We start from the raw sequence: 20,797 nt of genomic DNA, 5'->3' as shown, positions 1-20,797 counted from the left end.
TCTTCAACACTTCAAGCTGGGATGAGGGAGTCAGGACCAGCTGAGCTTGGATCTGGAAGGCGACACTGGGTGACTGGCAGCAGGGAAGGCGCCGTCAGAAACTAGAGAGGGAGCGGGTTGGACAGAGGGTCTCAGGGCGGGGCGGGGGAGGAGTGCAAAGCCGAGCCTGAGGGTTGGAACCTGCAGAGCAGCGACGCCCCCTAGGCTATAAATATGGAAGTGCCTAGCTGCTGACCTCCAGGCAGTTGGGAGGGACTGGATGATGCTGTCCCGCTGGAGAGGATTCGTGGCTTGAGTCCTGTTCCACCCGATCACCGATCACCGGGGTGGCCGAGGCCGGTACCAGCGCTGCGGCTCTCTCAGCTCTGCCACATTCCCTGGTGAGTCCCAGCCCAGGCGTCCCGCCAGCGTGGTGATCAGAGTCCGGAGTGGTCGGTTCCTTGTCACCACATCTGAATCCAGAGTACTGGGCACGGAGGACTTGGGGGACCCGGGGGAACGAGCTCATTCCCGGTCAGGGGAATGAGCCTGGAGCGGGCTGCCCTTCTCCGGATCAGGTGGGAGTAAAGTGCGTTGGTTTGCAGGGTGGTCCAAAGGCGTACTAATGTTTTGATCAAACTCTTTCGAGTACAGGGTAGAACTCTACAGAAATGGGGAGGGAAGCAAGCCAATTTTCCTCCGTGCTTTTAAATAACTTGTATTTTAGCTGTGACCTGAATTTAACCGTGGCCTGTGTGACCGCGGGGCCAACTATTTGAAGTTGTGCTACTTTGAGCTTAAGTTAAGGGTGTCCCCAGCCTCACCTCTTTGTTTGCCAATGACCCCCCCCCCCTACTGCCTTCTCTCCTTCCTCTCCCCCAGGTTCTACTAGCAGCAGGTCATCGCATCAGACAGTCAGTCAGTGGGTGGGCCACACTTCATCACCACAGGTGTTCGCAGCCATTCTGATTCCTCAGTCAGAGGTGGGGAGAAGCTAGTGGCTGCTCCTCAGTGGTCTGACTTTAACTGTAGTCCCCAGTGGATTTCAGTGGTCCCATTTCAGTACTGAACAACCGAGCTAGCGGAGGGCTCACCATTCTTCTATCTCATTTCCTGTTCCTTAGAAACGTTTAGCCCAGTGTCTCTGCAATCTCAGAAAGCTGTGGTCTCCAGAAAATGTAACCCAATCCTACCCAAGGCTTCACCTGCCCCCGTGTTTGGTCAAGCATAGGAGCATAGTCTACCGGTGTCCCCGTTTGCCCTGTTGTCTTTCTTAACTCTGGGGAGATGGTTTTTGTTTGTTTGTTTGTTTGCTTTTTCAGGGAAGTTTGGCACTCTGTGCCCTGAGGTCTCATTTGGAAGTTGGCAACATTAATTTCCTGTGTCATTCCAGGAGAGAGAGAGAGAGAGAGAGAGAGAGAGAGAGAGAGAGAGAGAGAGAGAGAGAGAGAGAGAGAGAGAGAGAGAGAGAGAGAGAGAGAGAGAGAGAGAGAGAAGCGCAGCCTCACAGCCTGCTCTCTTCAGTCAGTAATTCTTATTTCCCTTTTCAAGGTACTTTCATTCCTAAAATGATTTTCTTGATTGAAGTCCCTGTATTGCCCCTAACAAAATACTTAACCCTCTTTACAAATATAAGGACCCCCAAGAAGCTTGTTTCAGTGTTTCATTTCCTTGGTTAAACCGAAATCAAACACTACCTGTCTAGTTTGCCTGTCTCCTGAGGCCCTCCGGAGCCATTAAGGATCCACTGGGAAAGTCACTTCTCCATCCACAGGATCAATTTCCTGCTACTGCCCAGAAATCCTCGTTCTTACCCTGAATTAGCTGTGTGATATTAAGAGTGTTTTTATTTGTCTAACAATTCCGAGTCTCTGGTCACTACCCAGAAGGTCTCTTACAGTCATTAAAAATCCTTGATACTTTCTTTTTCTTGGTTATTGCTGACAAAATAAAAGTCTAAACAGTGACCTTACTATCCCATGATAAGAGTCTTCAAAACTGTTCAAAATCGTCATTCTTTTGATCATCTCTGGTCGAATGTTTCTTAGGGAAATTCCACAGGTCCATCCTCAGATTATAGGTGACGAGTCCTATAACATATAATACATAATGCTTGAGCTTTAGGGAGTGGCCTCAAGCTGCAAGGTGTTAAAATTTACTGACTTTTCTGAGCCCTTCTTCTCTTCCTGGATTCCTTGTTTTTGGTTTATTGTGGTTTTTTTGTTGTTGATATAGGTTTATTTTCCCCTTCACAAGGTTTTGATTTCTAATTCTGTTCTTCCTTGGCACTCACTGAATATCTAACTGACTGACTAACTAACTGGCTAACTAACTAACTAACTAACTAACTAACTCAGCATCCACCACCTTAGAAGAGAGTGGGCTTTCTCTCACTTGAAAACCTGTCATCCGGAGGCTTACGGAATGTTTGCCCATCAATGTCTGAGGCATGTTTACTGGGCTTCGGTCCGTCTTGTCTTATTGTAGTCAGCGTAAGAAGGGCACGTCATAGACCTTTCAGCTTTCTAGCTTTTCTCGTCTCCTGTCTGGTCTGGAGGAAGAATTGTCCTTTTACCTTCAGAGCCTAGTTTTGCAGCCTTTGAGTGCTGCTACCTATGACTGCGCGGATCCTGCGTTACTAATTAACACTAACAACTAATTTTGCTTGTGCCGAGAAAAGGAAAGTTTAATGTTATACCTATTCCAACTCGGAGTAAGTACTTCGCCACCGAGGACTTTGAAGCATAGTGTGAACCACAGATGTGTGGCTTCTCTGTGCTCCCAGGGTGCCCTTCCCAGCAGATAGTTGAGAACTGCTACGTTTTGCTTTCAAATCTGTTCTGGGGACAGAGATGGAGCTCCTGTCCCCCTTGTGAGTTTGGGCTGCCCAGCGTAGGCTATTGTCCTCCTTTGGTCTTTTATTATCTCTGTACCTGGTTTTCCCCTGAATTTTAGGTTCTAAAAAGTCACTTCTTAATGACTTGATACCTACAATTGCTTTTAACCAGTATTACCTAAGTGGCAGAAGGTAATAGTCAAATGATTTGGCAAGTGACTACTATTAAACCATCAACAGCTCTAAAATATGGTGTTTCCTTTCCAGAAAAGGTATCCAAAGTGGCATAAATGTACCAGAAGTTTCATTAGGGTTATTACTTTAACACCAAATCTGACAAATGGAAATGCAAAACAAAGTCTATATTTAGAGCATTCACAGAAATAACAAATGAGTGATGCTGCATTACCACGAAATATTTACTGACTTTTTAATTCTTTTCATAGCGGATATTCAGAAAAGAAAAATTCCTTTGCATGTGAAAAATGAAATTCTGTTTCAATTTTTTTTTATATAACAAGAGTTTGCCATGCGGTTGGAAGGCTGTGTGATTGCTTTGTTTACTTTATTCTCATAGGTCAATTTAGCAGCACTTACTTTAAGTTTTGCATTTTCCCTGGGCACCTCTATGCGTGCTTCCTCTGACGGTCTTCAGTAGACGAGAGGCCGTCTAGAACCAGCTAGCTGCTGCTGTAACTCTTGCGCCCGAGACCGTCTTTGAGTGTTTTGAGGCTCTTATGTTCTGTTGCATTTGTAAGATTTAAAAGCTTGGGAAGCAGATGAGCAATGAGACCCCATTGCTTCGATGGCAGAGTGTCTTTCCTAATTCTGGATGTGTTCCCCATTTTAAACCACACGATCAACCATCCTTTGGTTTAGATCGACTGATTTCTTACTCGTTTTGTATACATAGAAGACACCTTGGTCTTCACCAAGAGATAAAAGTCTTACTTTAGGTCAGTGAGTTTATCTATTTGTCTGACTTAACTGCAGGGCAAGAACATTGAAAACGCATACATGTGGCTATGTGCTTGCTTATAAAGAGACTCTCTGCTTGCTAATTAACTCTCTGGGTTGCTTAGCTATTCACTTCACTCCTTTTCTATGAATCAAAGATCATACTCTGCTTTAAGAAATGAAGACTTGTCTGTGAAATTGGCATCAGCAGCTGCAGGTTCTTGCAAAGTCAATTATATGGAGCAGAATGATGTTCCACCCTTGAGGACACGTCAAAGTATAAAAATGGTCTTTGCCCTGCAGTTGTTGGTCAGGCTGCATGCATATTGAGAAAGAGGAGATTAAAAACCACTCGGCCTCCTATTCTAGTGTTCATATGAGATAGATGTCTTGTGTGGCTGAATTGTTTGGTTTCCCTGTAGTGGGAGCATCTTCTGTTCCTCTCAAGAATTCCCTTAATATTATGGACCAATACTGTGCACCCTCATAGCTTCGTACAAAGCACTGAGCAAATTCCTCATGCCAGAGGAAAGGTGTGACAGTGGAGCTACCTTTCCAATGGGATGTTTCATCCTGCCTCTCTCTCTCCCGCTCTTCCCCCCTCACCTTCCCCTCCCCATCTCCTCTCCCTCTCCTTCTCTCTCTTAACCCCACACCCCACATATATAAACACACAAAAGCTTAAAGCCAATCTCATTGAGACATAGACATTAATGTCATTTTCAATCTAAAGAAATATTGGCTGGGGAAAAAGTAAAGATAATGAAAAGATTAATCAAAAACAGTGAAAGGCCAGAGGCTCACATCAGTGCTTTTAAATGTGTCAAAGGGAGTCAGGCATCTCTTTTCTTCTGTTCAGGCTTGCCACATTTCAAATTAGAAGCAACTACCTAGTCACCTCAGGTCCTATCATAGTCCACAGCCCAGACTCCTGAGAATTTATGAAAATGTAAAGTCTCAGACTCATTGAATAAGAATCTGCATTTTCACAAGACTCCCAGGCGATTCATGTTATAGACAGAAAAGCACTCTGGTACTACCTATCCCTCACCTAAAATGATTACCTTAGATGTTATTTTCTTGGCCTTTGTATAAGACAATGCTTTAAAATTGGGCAGTGGTGGTACATACAGGCAGAGGCAGAGGCAGAGGCAGAGGCAGAGGCAGAGGCAGAGGCAGAGGCAGAGGCAGAGGCAGAGGCAGAGGCAGAGGCAGAGGCAGAGGCAGAGGCAGAGGCAGAGGCAGAGGCAGAGGCAGAGGCAGAGGCAGAGGAGGCAGAGGCGGAGGCGGAGGTGGAGGCAGAGGCAGAGGCAGAGGCAGAGGAGGCAGAGGCAGAGGAGGCAGAGGCAGAGGCAGAGGCAGAGGCAGAGGAGGCAGAGGCAGAGGCAGAGGAGGCAGAGGCAGAGGCAGAGGCAGAGGCAGAGGAGGCAAAGGCGGAGGCGGAGGCGGAGGCAGAGGCAGAGGCAGAGGCAGAGGCAGAGGCAGAGGCAGAGGCAGAGGCAGAGGAGGCAGAGGCAGAGGCAGAGGAGGCAGAGGCAGAGGCAGAGGCAGAGGCAGAGGCAGAGGCAGAGGCAGAGGCAGAGGCAGAGGCAGAGGCAGAGGCAGAGGCAGAGGCAGAGGCAGAGGCAGAGGCAGAGGCAGAGGCAGAGGCAGAGGCAGAGGCAGAGGCAGGCAGATCTCTGAGTTCTACAAATCCAGTTCCAGAATAGCCAGGGCTATGCAGATAACTCCCCTTTCCCCAAAAAATAAAATAACATTTTAATAAAGCTAAACTTTATTCATCACATATCACATGCCACAGAGTGTTCGTTCTGCAAGTGTCCTTATTTAAGCTTCATTAATCTCTATGAGATGGTCTCTACTATCTTCATGCTGTCAGTTGCAATACTAAGAAATAGTGGGGATGAAGAGAGGACCCAAATATGGTAACTGACGCTTAAGATTTAAACACGGTATTCCACAGTCCAGAGTCGTGTTCTTTGCCTCATTGTCTGTCCTACATTAGGCAACCTACTTTCTGACGAAAGCTAATGGTTTAAGAATGTATTTAAAGTTATCATTTGGAATCAAGACCTATTTCTCTAAAGGAAGAACATTAAGAATGATTGTTTTATTTGCAATATTTTATTCATAAGAACACTAATAAGAAATCTAGAAATTCCAACTATCAGTTGGAGGAGCTACTGAAACTATGTCAGTACCATTTAATGTGCACGTGAGCAGAGGAGCCCGGACAGCAGTGGTATCTCAATCAAGCTTTCTAAAAATGTAGCTGGACACAGTACAGTCTGTAGTCAATACTGCTTGGGAAACTGAGGCAAGAAGCCCCACTCAATCAGGAGTTCAAGGGCAACCTGCAAGATATCCAAAGATGGTTTATAAAAGGTTAAAAACAGGTGATGGGCTTTAAAATTGGGGTGTCGGGGCTGGGAGTGTAGCTCGGTTGGGAGCGTCTTTGCCTAGCACCTGCAGTTCTTCCCCAGAACAACATGAACTGGTTCATGTGTAGATACTGACTCAGTCACATCTTACTCTCAGCTTTCAGTGCAGGCTCTTGCTTACCTAATGCATGGTTTATAAACACTGTTGCAGGTTCTAGATATAAAGTGGTTAGGCTCCAAGCACGTGGGGATTTCTTTTAAGCCAGTGAATCTTCAAATGTTTTGGTTCCTGAAGGATTCCCTCTCAATGTATGTAGATTTCTGGCAGCTGTTAGACAGACCCAGCCAAATACTTTTTGTTTTGACAGAGCATCATCGATGTTGGCTATCTGACTTAGCCAAACCTAGATTCTCTAGAAACATGTCTGAGAATTATGTCCTCTCCATCAGGATATTGTCACAGTTTTCTGCTGCTTGCATCTAGGACTGAAGCCTGCAGGCAGCTTTAATAATACAGAATTTAACATTTATGGGAAAACGTGGAGCAGAATTCCACTCAGACACCAGCCATGCAGTGTGAGTGAGAGAGGAAGCCATACACAAAACACGTAAAACACCAGCAGGCAGAGCTTCTCAGTGCTAACAAGCGACAGAGTATCAGTGACCACCCTCACTGGCTTGTGAGTGAGACAGTTTACTTTTTTTCCTTCCACACATATTAAAACATCTCCTTGTACTTCTTCCAACAAATGTCATATGCTTACAATTTTATCTTCAAAAATTTCTCTACTCTTTGACCCAAATTCTTCTTGGTTTGTCAGCTCAATTCCATTCAGGATTCTATGCGTAATTCTTCTTGAGTGAGAATGTTCTGTTAAGCTGGGTTTAATAACCATCTTCCCGTTCAGATGATGTCACATGTTGTACCGTGAGTAAAACACACTGTACCATGATGCTTCCCAGTGCGCACAGCTCCCTGCTGCCACTTTCTCTGCAATGGAAGAGAACGGAAAGTGTTTCCTACATAATGACTTCTTAAATACTTCCTGAAACTTGACCTGTTGAGAAAAGAGATTTGCTAACAAGACCAAGCTGCCACAATGTTAAGCACTATGATAAAGAAGTATAAAGTCGTAGTATATGTATCTTATATTTTAGTAACATTTAATGACTATGTATCCATAAGACGTAAATCACAAGCACCATCCTGTGTGCACATCTTGTCAAAATACTATTGAAGTCAGACTTAGGTTCTTGGCACCCTAGTGAAAGCAATCTAGTTTCATTATCACTGACTTGTAAGTAGAATGCTTTCTTTTGTTTTCATTAATGCCTGGAAATTTGTAAAGCAGAGCCGCCTTCGCAACAACAAAAAGCAGAAGGGAAATAAGCAACAGGTCTAAGAAGCTTTAGGTCGTTAACTCAAGATTATTTTTGTTCCAAGTTTTCTTCAGTGAGTCTCTATCCGTTTCATATCCCCACTTCGTGTTTGCTTTAGACTGTCGGTCAATGTCCTTGTCTCTCTGCGCTTCTTTCCTTAGCCCGCCACTGTAACACACTGAAGAACAGAATTCTAACCGATGCGTTCCTGAATTCTCTCCCTAAAGTGCAGTCTTAGAGAGAGCCCACGGCTTTTACATCATCTTAGCATTTTAAATGAAAATCTTCTCATGAAAACACCTTTTGATAAGGAAGACAGTGCCAAAGCCCTGCTGTTATGATACGCTATCCAAGATGATCTTCATACGGGGTTTTCTCTGTCACCGTGATGCAGTCCTTTTCAATAACTCTGCAGCTTACATATCCTTTCTAGAATCTTCTGAACTCATCATAGACTCTGCTGCTGAGCTTAGCTACAGAAGACTGATAAGCAGCCCAATAAGTAAATCCCAGAGATACACTGCCAACTGGTGAAAGCTGTTTGCTGCACGTTACATGTGTAACATTAGCTTCTATAAATAGCATGTATAACATTAGCTTCTATAAATAGCACGTACTCTTTAATATGAGAGATTATGAATTGCCCGACTGAGAAAAAAAATAAGCAAAGGTAATTGCTAAGTAAATATGAGTAGAAAATCCCCTGAAAAGCATTAGCAGTTGAGAGACTGCTTCATCCATAAGTACGAAAATGCCAGTCCAAACAACACATAAAGAAGGTTTTGCAAAAACCTAGACTTTTGGCATCAGACTTTTATTGCAAACTTTATGGGTGATATTTTATGCATATCCACTGCAACATTAATGACTATGCAAACAGTTTAGTCAACAATTCCATTTTGGACTCGTGCTATTGACGTTCATGTAGGTATAAAAGTATCTACGCGTGGACGTGAGCGTTGAAACTTTTTACTGTAGCTGAAAGGGAAGCTGGAAAGAGAGAGACTTAAGGCCCAAGAGCAGGCTGGCTAGAGAAATGACCAACAAATAACCCCGCTTTAAGGGTGCTGACAGAGGAGGTTCTGTGAAACTGCAAAGCTAAGTAAAATGAACAGAGTAAGGCAGCAGTGAGCAGAGACGTAACCCACCCAGACCGCATGTACATGCACTTTGAGTGCTGAGGGAATAAACCAGAGAGGTAGCTCTGGGAAGTAAGTACAGAGACAAGATTAGAGTAAGACATTCATATTGTTAAGGAGCAATACTTATGTAACATGTGGGTCTTGTATGAAAAAGAAAAACCAAAAAAAAAAAGAGCCTTTTATAAAGGAAATTTCAAAACACAGCACAGTAACACTTGTACAAACCTCATAATAAAAACTGAGCATTTAGCAAGGTTTAACTGCAGATTCCTCAGTAAGAACTCAATCTGTTAGAGTCGGCATCCAGCAGCCTGACTTCAGAGTCTGTTTCTCCCGTCCTGTCCCCCTTGTCGAGTGTCTGTGAAACATGAGAAAGGGTGCTGACCATCATCAGGAAGACGGGGTCTGAGATAGTTTAACTCCGTATTAGGGAAAATATGTTGTCAGTGTGGAACAAGTGACTTCATTTTCTCCTCACACAGTCTTAATGTGCAGGATGAACAATTACTTAGCCAAGAAATTAAAATCTGATCACTGTCGTGAATCACTTTAATATTTCTTCTCTTCCAGAGTTAACATATGAGAGATTGGTATAAAATGGCTGGCATTTTGTCTGGATAAATCACACAACCCTCCCAGAAAGTGATCACCAGGTAAAGGTATCATCCCTCAACATTATATCTGCGAGTAGTGTTCCGTAATAGTCTATGGTGGGCCAGACAGGGAAGAGTAAAATTCCAGTTTAAATTTACTTTCTTGATACATGACTTATGAATGTGTTCTCTACAACTGTGAGTGCAATCACTAGCATAGTTACCATTCATTTGTGGATTGATAGAAAAATCATGTCAGATCTGCAAACCTTTGTCCAAGAGCCTTTGGTGGTCGCCTGTGCTGCATTCTTTCTGCACAAAGGGTGAAGAGACTCGCTAGGCAATGGCTGTGGTTTCATCACTCACTGTCGGGGATCTAAAGACCAAAGCCTTAAAACTAACCTGCTCACTTTCAGAAAGCTGGTGTGTCTCCCAGTCTCCCCTTGCAAACCTCTCCCCTATGCTATTGATAACATGGGGTAACATTAGCCAGAGAGGGAGGTCCTGTAAGTTCTGAGATAAGCCTGAGGGAGAGATGGGGTCACAGAGTAGGACACTGGTCCCTTGGAGAGTGACACAGTGCTCCAAGACTTTTTGGAGAGCCAGCTCTTCTGTAGTGGACCTTATTTAATATTTTTTACTAAGGGGGTCCTTCATTTACTCAACTAGTAGAGAAAGACAACTTCAGAGAACAAGCCTGCAGCTCTCCGCTCTACTTAGAAAGATTTAAAAGGCAGTGTGTGCACTCCAGAATGCGTGATTCCACTTCGCTGAAGCAGAAACTAGCTGGGTGCTAGTGGGGTACAAAACTGTCACCAGTGACTTTGCTTTTATTTTCCTCAGTGGCATGTAGGAACTCTGGCCTGTACCCAGGGTGGTGGTGTGAGGAAACTATTTAGGACTACTTTAGTCTTGAAGGTAAAAATAGTCACATTCTACAGAGTTGTCACTGCGTATCTTTGGAGTTTGGTTTTGGTTTGGTGTGAGTATGCATGTGTGTCCGTGTGTGTCTGTGTGTGTCCGTGTGTGTGTGTGTGTGTGTGTGTGTGTGCACATGTGCACACGTGTGCACGCACGTGCTACTGGGGATTGACCCCAGGACCTTATAAATGATGTACTTTTGAGTCACATCAACAGCCTTCTTTTTTCTTTTAACTTTTACGTTGAGACCTAGTATTACTAAATCATCCTTGCATTTGTGATTTTCCTGTGTTGGGTTCTCTCCCAAGTACTGAGGCTTGTAAGACCACAAGCCCCATTTCCAGCTGACATGATGTATTTTAATAGTTCTTGTGCTGGTTTGTTTTTGTTCACTTGTCTTAAACCTAGGAGGAAGGGCTATTAATTAACCAAACCTCTCTATAATGGTGACCTGTATGCAAATCTGTAGGGTATTTTCTTAATTAGTTATTGATGTGGGAGGGCTCAGTCACTGTGGGTGGTGCTCTCCCTGGGCTGGTAGACCTGGGGTTTATAAGAAAGCAGGCTGAGAGCTCTCTGCTCCCAGACCCTGTGAGAGAGAGACCCAACCGCCTGGTCACGTGGGCACTCCTGAGGCTGCAGAGTGGAAGTGACCACCAACACTGCTCACCCCTGCCCACATCCCTGGCCCAAGAGGAAACTTTATAAGGCATCTGGGCTCCCGTGGGGGAGGGCCCAGGAGCGGCAGGACCCCTGCCTGAGACACCGCCGGAACCTGAAGGAAACAGACCGGATAAACAGTTCTCTGCACCCAAATCCCGTGGGAGGGAGAGCTAAACCTTCAGAGAGGCAGACAAGCCTGGGAAACCAGAAGAGACTGCTCTCTGTACATACATCTCGGACGCCAGAGGAAAACACCAAAGGCCATCTGGAACCCTGGTGCACTGAAGTTCCCGGAAGGGGCGGCACAGGTATTCCTGGTTGCTGCCGCCGCAGAGAGCCCGTGGGCAGCACCCCACGAGCGAACTTGAGCCTCGGGACCACAGGTAAGACCAACTTTTCTGCTGCAAGAAAGCTGCCTGGTGAACTCAAGACACAGGCCCACAGGAACAGCTGAAGACCTGTAGAGAGGAAAAACTACACGCCCGAAAGCAGAACACTCTGTCCCCATAACTGACTGAAAGAGAGGAAAACAGGTCTACAGCACTCCTGACACACAGGCTTATAGGACAGTCTAGCCACTGTCAGAAATAGCAGAACAAAGTAACACTAGAGATAATCTGATGGCGAGAGGCAAGCGCAGGAACCCAAGCAACAGAAACCAAGACTACTTGGCATCATCGGAGCCCAATTCTCCCACCAAAACAAACATGGAATATCCAAAGACACCAGAAAAGCAAGATCTAGTTTCAAAATCATATTTGATCATGATGCTGGAGGACTTCAAGAAAGACGTGAAGAACTCCCTTAGAGAACAAGTAGAAGCCTACAGAGAGGAATCGCAAAAATCCCTGAAAGAATTCCAGGAAAACACAATCAAACAGTTGAAGGAATTAAAAATGGAAATAGAAGCAATCAAGAAAGAACACATGAAAACAACCCTGGATATAGAAAACCAAAGGAAGAGACAAGGAGCCGTAGATACAAGCATCACCAACAGAATACAAGAGATGGAAGAGAGAATCTCAGGAGCAGAAGATTCCATAGAAATCATTGACTCAACTGTCAAAGATAATGTAAAGCGGAAAAAGCTACTGGTCCAAAACATACAGGAAATCCAGGACTCAATGAGAAGATCAAACCTAAGGATAATAGGTATAGAAGAGAGTGAAGACTCCCAGCTCAAAGGACCAGTAAATATCTTCAACAAAATCATACAAGAAAACTTCCCTAATCTAAAACAAGAGATACCCATAGGCATACAAGAAGCCTACAGAACTCCAAATAGATTGGACCAGAAAAGAAACACCTCCCGTCACATGATAGTCAAAACACCAAACGCACAAAATAAAGAAAGAATATTAAAAGCAGTAAGGGAAAAAGGTCAAGTAACATATAAAGGCAGACCTATCAGAATCACACCAGACTTCTCGCCAGAAACTATGAAGGCCAGAAGATCCTGGACTGATGTCATACAGACCCTAAGAGAACACAAATGCCAGCCCAGGTTACTGTATCCTGCAAAACTCTCAATTAACATAGATGGAGAAACCAAGATATTCCATGACAAAACCAAATTTACACAATATCTTTCTACAAATCCAGCACTACAAAGGATAATAAATGGTAAAGCCCAACATAAGGAGGCAAGCTATAACCTAGAAGAAGCAAGAAACTAATCGTCTTGGCAACAAAACAAAGAGAATGAAAGCACACAAATATAACCTCACATCCAAATATGAATATAACAGGAAGCAATAATCACTATTCCTTAATATCTCTCAACATCAATGGCCTCAACTCCCCAATAAAAAGAAATAGATTAACAAACTGGATACACAACGAGGACCCTGCATTCTGCTGCCTACAGGAAACACACCTCAGAGACAAAGACAGACATTACCTCAGAGTGAAAGGCTGGAAAACAATTTTCCAAGCAAATGGTCAGAAGAAGCAAGCTGGAGTAGCCATTCTAATATCAAATAAAATCAATTTTCAATTAAAAGTCATCAAAAAAGATAAGGAAGGACACTTCATATTCATCAAAGGAAAAATCCACCAAGATGAACTCTCAATCCTAAATATCTATGCCCCAAATACAAGGGCACCTACATATGTAAAAGAAACCTTACTAAAGCTCAAAACACACATTGCACCTCACACAATAATAGTGGGAGATTTCAACACCCCACTCTCATCAATGGACAGATCATGGAAACAGAAATTGAACAGAGATGTAGACAGACTAAGAGAAGTCATGAGCCAAATGGACTTAACAGATATTTATAGAACATTCTATCCTAAAGCAAAAGGATATACCTTCTTCTCAGCTCCTCATGGTACTTTCTCCAAAATCGACCATATAATTGGTCAAAAAACGGGCCTCAACAGGTACAGAAAGATAGAAATAATCCCATGCGTGCTATCGGACCACCACGGCCTAAAACTGGTCTTCAATAACAATCAAGGAAGAATGCCCACATATACTTGGAAATTGAACAATGCTCTACTCAATGATAACCTGGTCAAGGAAGAAATAAAGAAAGAAATTAAAAACTTTTTAGAATTTAATGAAAATGAAGGTACAACATACCCAAACTTATGGGACACAATGAAAGCTGTACTAAGAGGAAAACTCATAACACTGAGTGCCTGCAGAAAGAAACAGGAAAGAGCATATGTCAGCAGCTTGACAGCACACCTAAAAGCTCTAGAACAAAAAGAAGCACATACACCCAGGAGGAGTAGAAGGCAGGAAATAATCAAACTCAGAGCTGAAATCAACCAAGTAGAAACAAAAAGGACCATAGAAAGAATCAACAGAACCAAAAGTTGGTTCTTTGAGAAAATCAACAAGATAGATAAACCCTTAGCCAGACTAACGAGAGGACACAGAGAGTGCGTCCAAATTAACAAAATCAGAAATGAAAAGGGATATATAACAACAGATTCAGAGGAAATTCAAAAAATCATCAGATCTTACTATAAAAACCTATATTCAACAAAACTTGAAAATCTTCAGGAAATGGACAATTTCCTAGACAGATACCAGGTACCGAAGTTAAATCAGGAACAGATAAACCAGTTAAACAACCCCATAACTCCTAAGGAAATAGAAGCAGTCATTAAGGGTCTCCCAACCAAAAAGAGCCCAGGTCCAGACGGGTTTAGTGCAGAATTCTACCAAACCTTCAGAGAAGACCTCATACCAATATTATCCAAACTATTCCACAAAATTGAAACAGATGGATCACTACCGAATACCTTCTACGAAGCCACAATTACTCTTATACCTAAACCACACAAAGACACAACAAAGAAAGAGAACTTCAGACCAATTTCCCTTATGAATATCGACGCAAAAATACTCAACGAAATTCTGGCAAACCGAATCCAAGAGCACATCAAAACAATCATCCACCATGACCAAGTAGGCTTCATGCCAGGCATGCAGGGATGGTTTAATATACGGAAAACCATCAACGTGATCCATTATATAAACAAACTGAAAGAACAAAACCACATGATCATTTCATTAGACGCTGAGAAAGCATTTGACAAAATTCAACACCCCTTCATGATAAAAGTCCTGGAAAGAATAGGAATTCAAGGCCCATACCTGAACATAGTAAAAGCCATATACAGCAAACCAGTTGCTAACATTAAACTAAATGGGGAGAAACTCGAAGCAATCCCACTAAAATCAGGGACTAGACAAGGCTGCCCACTCTCTCCCTACTTATTCAATATAGTTCTTGAAGTTCTAGCCAGAGCAATCAGACAACAAAAGGAGGTCAAGGGGATACAGATTCGAAAAGAAGAAGTCAAAATATCACTGTTTGCAGATGATATGATAGTATATTTAAGTGATCCCAAAAGTTCCACCACAGAACTACTAAAGCTGATAAACAACTTCAGCAAAGTGGCTGGGTATATAATTAACTCAAATAAATCAGTAGCCTTCCTCTACACAAAAGAGAAACAAGCCGAGAAAGAAATTAGGGAAACGACACCCTTCATAATAGACCCAAATAATATAAAGTACCTCGGTGTGATTTTAACCAAGCAAGTAAAAGATCTGTACAATAAGAACTTCAAGACACTGAAGAAGGAAATTGAAGAAGACCTCAGAAGATGGAAAGATCTCCCATGCTCATGGATTGGCAGGATTAATATAGTAAAAATGGCCATTTTACCAAAAGCAATCTACAGATTCAATGCAATCCCCATCAAAATACCAATCCAATTCTTCAAAGAGTTAGACAGAACAATTTGCAAATTCATCTGGAATAACAAAAAACCCAGGATAGCTAAAGCTATCCTCAACAATAAAAGGACTTCAGGGGGAATCACTATCCCTGAACTCAAGCAGTATTACAGAGCAATAGTGATAAATACTGCATGGTATTGGTACAGAGACAGACAGATAGACCAGTGGAATAGAATTGAAGACCCAGAAATGAACCCACACACCTATGGTCACTTGATTTTTGACAAAGGAGCCAAAACCATCCAATGGAAAAAAGATAGCATTTTCAGCAAATGGTGCTGGTTCAACTGGAGGGCAACATGTAGAAGAATGCAGATCGATCCATCCTTATCACCGTGTACAAAGCTTAAGTCCAAGTGGATCAAGGACCTCCACATCAAACCAGACACACTCAAACTAATAGAAGAAAAACTAGGGAAGCATCTGGAACACATGGGCACTGGAAAAAATTTCCTGAACAAAACACCAATGGCTTATGCTCTAAGATCAAGAATCGATAAATGGGATCTCATAAAACTGCAAAGCTTCTGTAAGGCAAAGGACACTGTGGTTAGGAAAAAACGGCAACCAACAGATTGGGAAAAGATCTTTACCAATCCTACAACAGATAGAGGCCTTATATCCAAAATATACAAAGAACTCAAGAAGTTAGACCGCAGGGAAACAAATAACCCAATTAAAAAATGGGGTTCAGAGCTAAACAAAGAATTCACAGCTGAGGAATGCCGAATGGCTGAGAAACACCTAAAGAAATGTTCAACATCTTTAGTCATAAGGGAAATGCAAATCAAAACAACCCTGAGATTTCACCTCACACCAGTGCGATTGGCTAAGATCAAAAACTCAGGTGACAGCAGATGCTGGCGAGGATGTGGAGAAAGAGGAACACTCCTCCATTGTTGGTGGGATTGCAGACTGGTAAAACAATTCTGGAAATCAGTCTGGAGGTTCCTCAGAAAATTGGACATTGAACTGCCTGAGGATCCAGCTATACCTCTCTTGGGCATATACCCAAAAGATGCCTCAACATATAAAAGAGACACGTGCTCCACTATGTTCATCGCAGCCTTATTTATAATAGCCAGAAACTGGAAAGAACCCAGATGCCCTTCAACAGAGGAATGGATGCAGAAAATGTGGTACATCTACACAATGGAATATTACTCAGCTATCAAAAACAACGAGTTTATGAAATTCGTAGGCAAATGGTTGGAACTGGAAAATATCATCCTGAGTGAGCTAACCCAATCACAGAAAGACATACATGGTATGCACTCATTGATAAGTGGCTATTAGCCCAAATGCTTGAATTACCCTAGATCGCTAGAACAAACGAAACTCAAGACGGATGATCAAAATGTGAATGCTTCACTCCTTCTTTAAATGAGGAAAAAGAATACCCTTGGCAGGGAAGGGAGAGACAAAGATTAAAACAGAGACTGAAGGAACACCCATTCAGAGCCTGCCCCACATGTGGCCCATACATATACAGCCACCCAATTAGACAAGATGGATGAAGCAAAGAAGTGCAGACCGACAGGAGCCGGATGTAGATTGCTCCTGAGAGACACAGCCAGAATACAGCAAATACAGAGGCGAATGCCAGCAGCAAACCACTGAACTGAGAATAGGACCCCCGTTGAAGGAATCAGAGAAAGAACTGGAAGAGCTTGAAGGGGCTCGAGACCCCATATGTACAACAATGCCAAGCAACCAGAGCCTCCAGGGACTAAGCCACTACCTAAAGACTATACATGGACTGACCCTGGACTCTGACCCCATATGTAGCAATGAATATCCTAGTAAGAGCACCAGCGGAAGGGGAAGCCCTGGGTCCTGCTAAGACTGAACCCCCAGTGAACTAGACTATGGGGGGAGGGCGGGAATGGGGGGAGGGTTGGGAGGGGAACACCCATAAGGAAGGGGAGGGGGGAGGGGGATGTTTGCCCGGAAACCGGGAAAGGGTATAACACTTGAAATGTATATAAGAAATACTCAAGTTAATAAAAAAAAATTTAAAAAAAAGAAAGCAGGCTGAGTAAAATATGAGGAGCAAGTTAATAAGCAGCGTTCCTCCAATGGCCTCTGCATCAGCTCCGGCCTCCAAGGTTCTGCCTTGATCGCTACCTTGAATCCCCAGGATGATGGACTGACTACGAATTGTAAGATGAACTGAAATCCTTCCTCCTCACGTTGCCTTTGAACATAGTGTGCTGGCATAGTGATAGAAACAGTGACTAAGACAGCGCTGAGGAGGATGGAACTCATTCTGTCATTTCCCATCAGCCTCAGGTGGAGGAAGCCAGGCAACCAGTCAGAGTGCTCCTTCTAGGAGGGGTTATGGGGCTTTAGTCCTGGACCTGCCTCTCTTCCCTATGTGTCCAAAGACTTCGTTCCTGATACTTACACTTGCAGGAAAACTTCCCAAATAACTATGACACCTTGCTTAAGAATAGCAAACCCAGAAGACATATTATTATACATGTCTTTTTCAAACATTTCAGTTTAAGGCTAATAAAACTAACATTCTTTATTCTAAGGAGCCATTTTTTTTGGTGTTGCTAAGGAACTGATGCTCTACAAATCCTTCTAACTAGGAACCATGCCCTGGTTTCCTTTTAACTAGTCCCAAAGTCCCCGTTCCCAGCTGTAGCTGCTATCCTGAAATACAGAAGATGCCTGTTTGCAGAAGGACCTTGTGAATTCGGTAATATCCCTTTAAAACTTTTACCAGCCTACAACCAAGGAACTCTGATCTCTCATTGATTGAAATGTGTAAACAGCATTTTAGAGTTTGTTTTACAGGTCCAAAGTGTTTATGTTAAAACCAACTTTTACAAGCAGGGAAACCTGAAGAGTACATTTAAAAGAATGGAAAACTGGGTCATGGACACAAAATCTGTGGTTGCTCACTGTCCAGTATTGTTGCCATTGACCGCATGTGGGTACAGAAACGGAAATAAACATTAATTCTGACTACAGAAAATAGAAACTCAGCATCTCAAGTGTTTGGTAGACATGTAGTTGGTGGATGGCACAGATGTGAAAGTTCCTGTTCTCACGGCAGCTCCATTTGACAGGGGGCAATAAACACAGTTTTAAAGAATACAGTAGTCATTTGTTGCCAGGTAAAGGAAAGTCCTATATTGTTTTTAACTTGGAAGTTTTAGAGCAGTTTGAGACTCAAAGTCTCTTAGTGCCTTAGGAATACAGCTGTCACAGACCCCTTCATGCCTTTTACATTAGTTTGTACACTTAAATATTTCATTTATTAGTCTAGTTTCACACTCTTAACTTCTTTCAAAGATGTGCACAGGGTCCTGTATCACTTTGAGCTAAGGACAAACCTGTGGATGTGACAGTTGGCTTATTTACCCACAGTGTCACTGTTGTCCCTTTCTGTAAGGTCTCAATGTTCTCTTAGTAAGAGCCGTGTCTCATTTGTCTAATTTAAATACAACTAATTGATATGTGTGGATTTTTTGAATAAAGAATTTGGTGAGCTAAACAAAACCAGTTACAGAGCACTTGTCTTTTGGACATCTCTAGTTCTATTTGACTTATACACACTACAGATAATAGTGTAGCAATTTGATTTTGTTTTTTAATGAATATAATCAACTGTAATATGTTCTTAACATTCTTGTTCATCCTGTTTCCAAACGTTCCATTAACAAAATGTCAGTCTCAGATACATTCTAGTCATTATCCCTTGCAAGGCAGCTTTGTTTATTTCCTGGAACAACACAATTGCACAAGACCGAATATTAAACACGAGATTGCCTTCACTGTTGAAGCTCAGGATTGGAAATCAGCTGTCAGCCTCGTTTTGAGAAAGGGATGTCACAGCTGCTGGTTTTCTTGTCACACCCTTACTAGTCACTTTTCAACCACAGCAGAAGTAATAGAAGCCTGGAGTCAACTAAGATTTTAAAAATACAACTCCAAACGCTTCCAGTGGGGGAGGGGTGGAATCTAGCAATTGTGTGTGTGTGTGTATGTGTGTGTGTATGTGTGTGTGTATGTGTGTGTGTATGTGTGTGTGTGTGTGTGTGTGTGTGTGTTTTAAGGAGACGAAAATGTAATTTGATTTATATGGTAAATTACCTAATAATCACAGATCATCAGTGGTAACTGGATTCCTTTGCTAACTAGCATGGGTAGCCAGAGCCCACCTGTGGACACGCCACATTAGTTAAGGAAATGCTAAAGCATCACACATTTTTATATTTCATAAGTCTTTTTTTCTGGTTCTATGACCATCAATATATATCCCCAAGAGAAAGTAATTCTGCAGTCTTTCTAAGTAATTCACTGTAACAGTGAAAATTCCTAAGCTAAAAAGTTTCATGGAGAACTTTTATTCAATATGTGCAATTAATTTTCCTTAACTTTATTAGTGAGAGTTGCAAATTGGTTAGGTTTACAGTAATCTGATCCTGGAGACCGAAGAGGGGCTGTATCTCTTACAATAAGATACCATTTAGTTCCGAAGCAAATGTGATCACATTTCTTGTGATCACTATTCTTGTCTTGACATAGAATCAGGCATATACTTAGGCTGGACTATATACTGAGAAGAGATAAGAAAAATAGTGTGGTTTTACAAATGTTGTCTTGGGCTATTGACTACTGGTGGCTAAAGAGAGCCTTTGAAGACAGACAAACTTCATTTAGAGAGAGCTGCTATAAATTCTTCAGTCAAAACTGAATTCTTTTACAGTGGGATAGTCTGCTAATTCACCACCTTGTCACTGACCCCACTGCTCTTGGTGCCCATGCTCCACACATTTACTTGACCGTCTAATTCCTGTGATAGTCCAGTTTTCAACTGTTAGTATAGGAGAGAGTCACTGAGCAACTGTGAGGTAACTAAGGGCTCTTTCCTCTAACTGCAAGGCTGGAATATCAAGTAAATGTCACAGTATAATGAATTCTTAGTGAAGATGATACACACGGTGCCCTTATTCAGCAGTGCACTTTGTACTAGAGTCTGCCATTGACCGAGTGGGTACTTTTACCGAGTGGGTACTTTTGAAAACCTGCATGCTAATTAGCACAGAGGCCAAAGGTGTGAATGGAGACGAAAGCCCCAGGCAAGGGTTCGGGATGATGGTTCAGTTGGTAAAGTACCTTTTGTGTAAGAATAAGGACCTGTGTTTGGATCCCCAGAACCCATAGAAAAAATGGGTATAGTGGGGGGAAGGACAGCAAGATTGGCAGAGTTTATGTGCCTGTCAGCCCAACCAAAATGGTGAGCTTTAGCGAGACATCCCATTTCAAACAATAGTATGGGGAATGAAGGGAAGACACCCAAAGTCAAACTCCGACACCTACACACACACACACACACACACACACACACACACACACACACACCATACCACACACCACACACACATACCACACCACATACCACACACACGCACACACACACACTACACCACACACCACACACACATACCACACCACATACCACACACACGCACACACACACACTACACCACACACCACACACACATACCACACCACATACCACACACACGCACACACACACACTACACCACAGACCACACACACATACCACACCACATACCACACACACATACCACACCACATACCACACACACGCACACACACATACGCACACACACATACACACACACAAAGGTGAGTAT

The 20,797-nt window shown here is 42.8% G+C and overlaps 1 protein-coding gene across 3 annotated transcripts in view; it reads left to right on the top strand.

Annotated features, from left to right (window-relative positions):
• The first annotated feature begins 239 nt into the window (after positions 1 to 239).
• Positions 240 to 20,797, top strand: part of Agtr1a (angiotensin II receptor, type 1a) — a 51,641-nt gene continuing 31,083 nt past the window's right edge. The window contains exons 1-2 of one of the 3 annotated variants that reach the window (XM_087589756.1): positions 240 to 380; positions 9,246 to 9,334. The gene's annotated coding sequence lies outside the window, so the exon portion shown is untranslated. The remainder of the gene's footprint in view (positions 381 to 9,245; positions 9,335 to 20,797) is intronic. The other 2 variants (NM_030985.4, XM_087589757.1) reach the window with 2 other exon arrangements.

Source organism: Rattus norvegicus, chromosome 17, assembly GCF_021556685.1.
Source record: "Rattus norvegicus strain SHRSP/BbbUtx chromosome 17, alternate assembly SHRSP_T2T, whole genome shotgun sequence".
NCBI classification, from domain to species: Eukaryota; Metazoa; Chordata; class Mammalia; order Rodentia; family Muridae; genus Rattus; species Rattus norvegicus.
The sequence above is the reverse complement of the archived record's forward strand: the minus strand, read 5'-3'. Positions and strand labels throughout refer to the sequence as shown.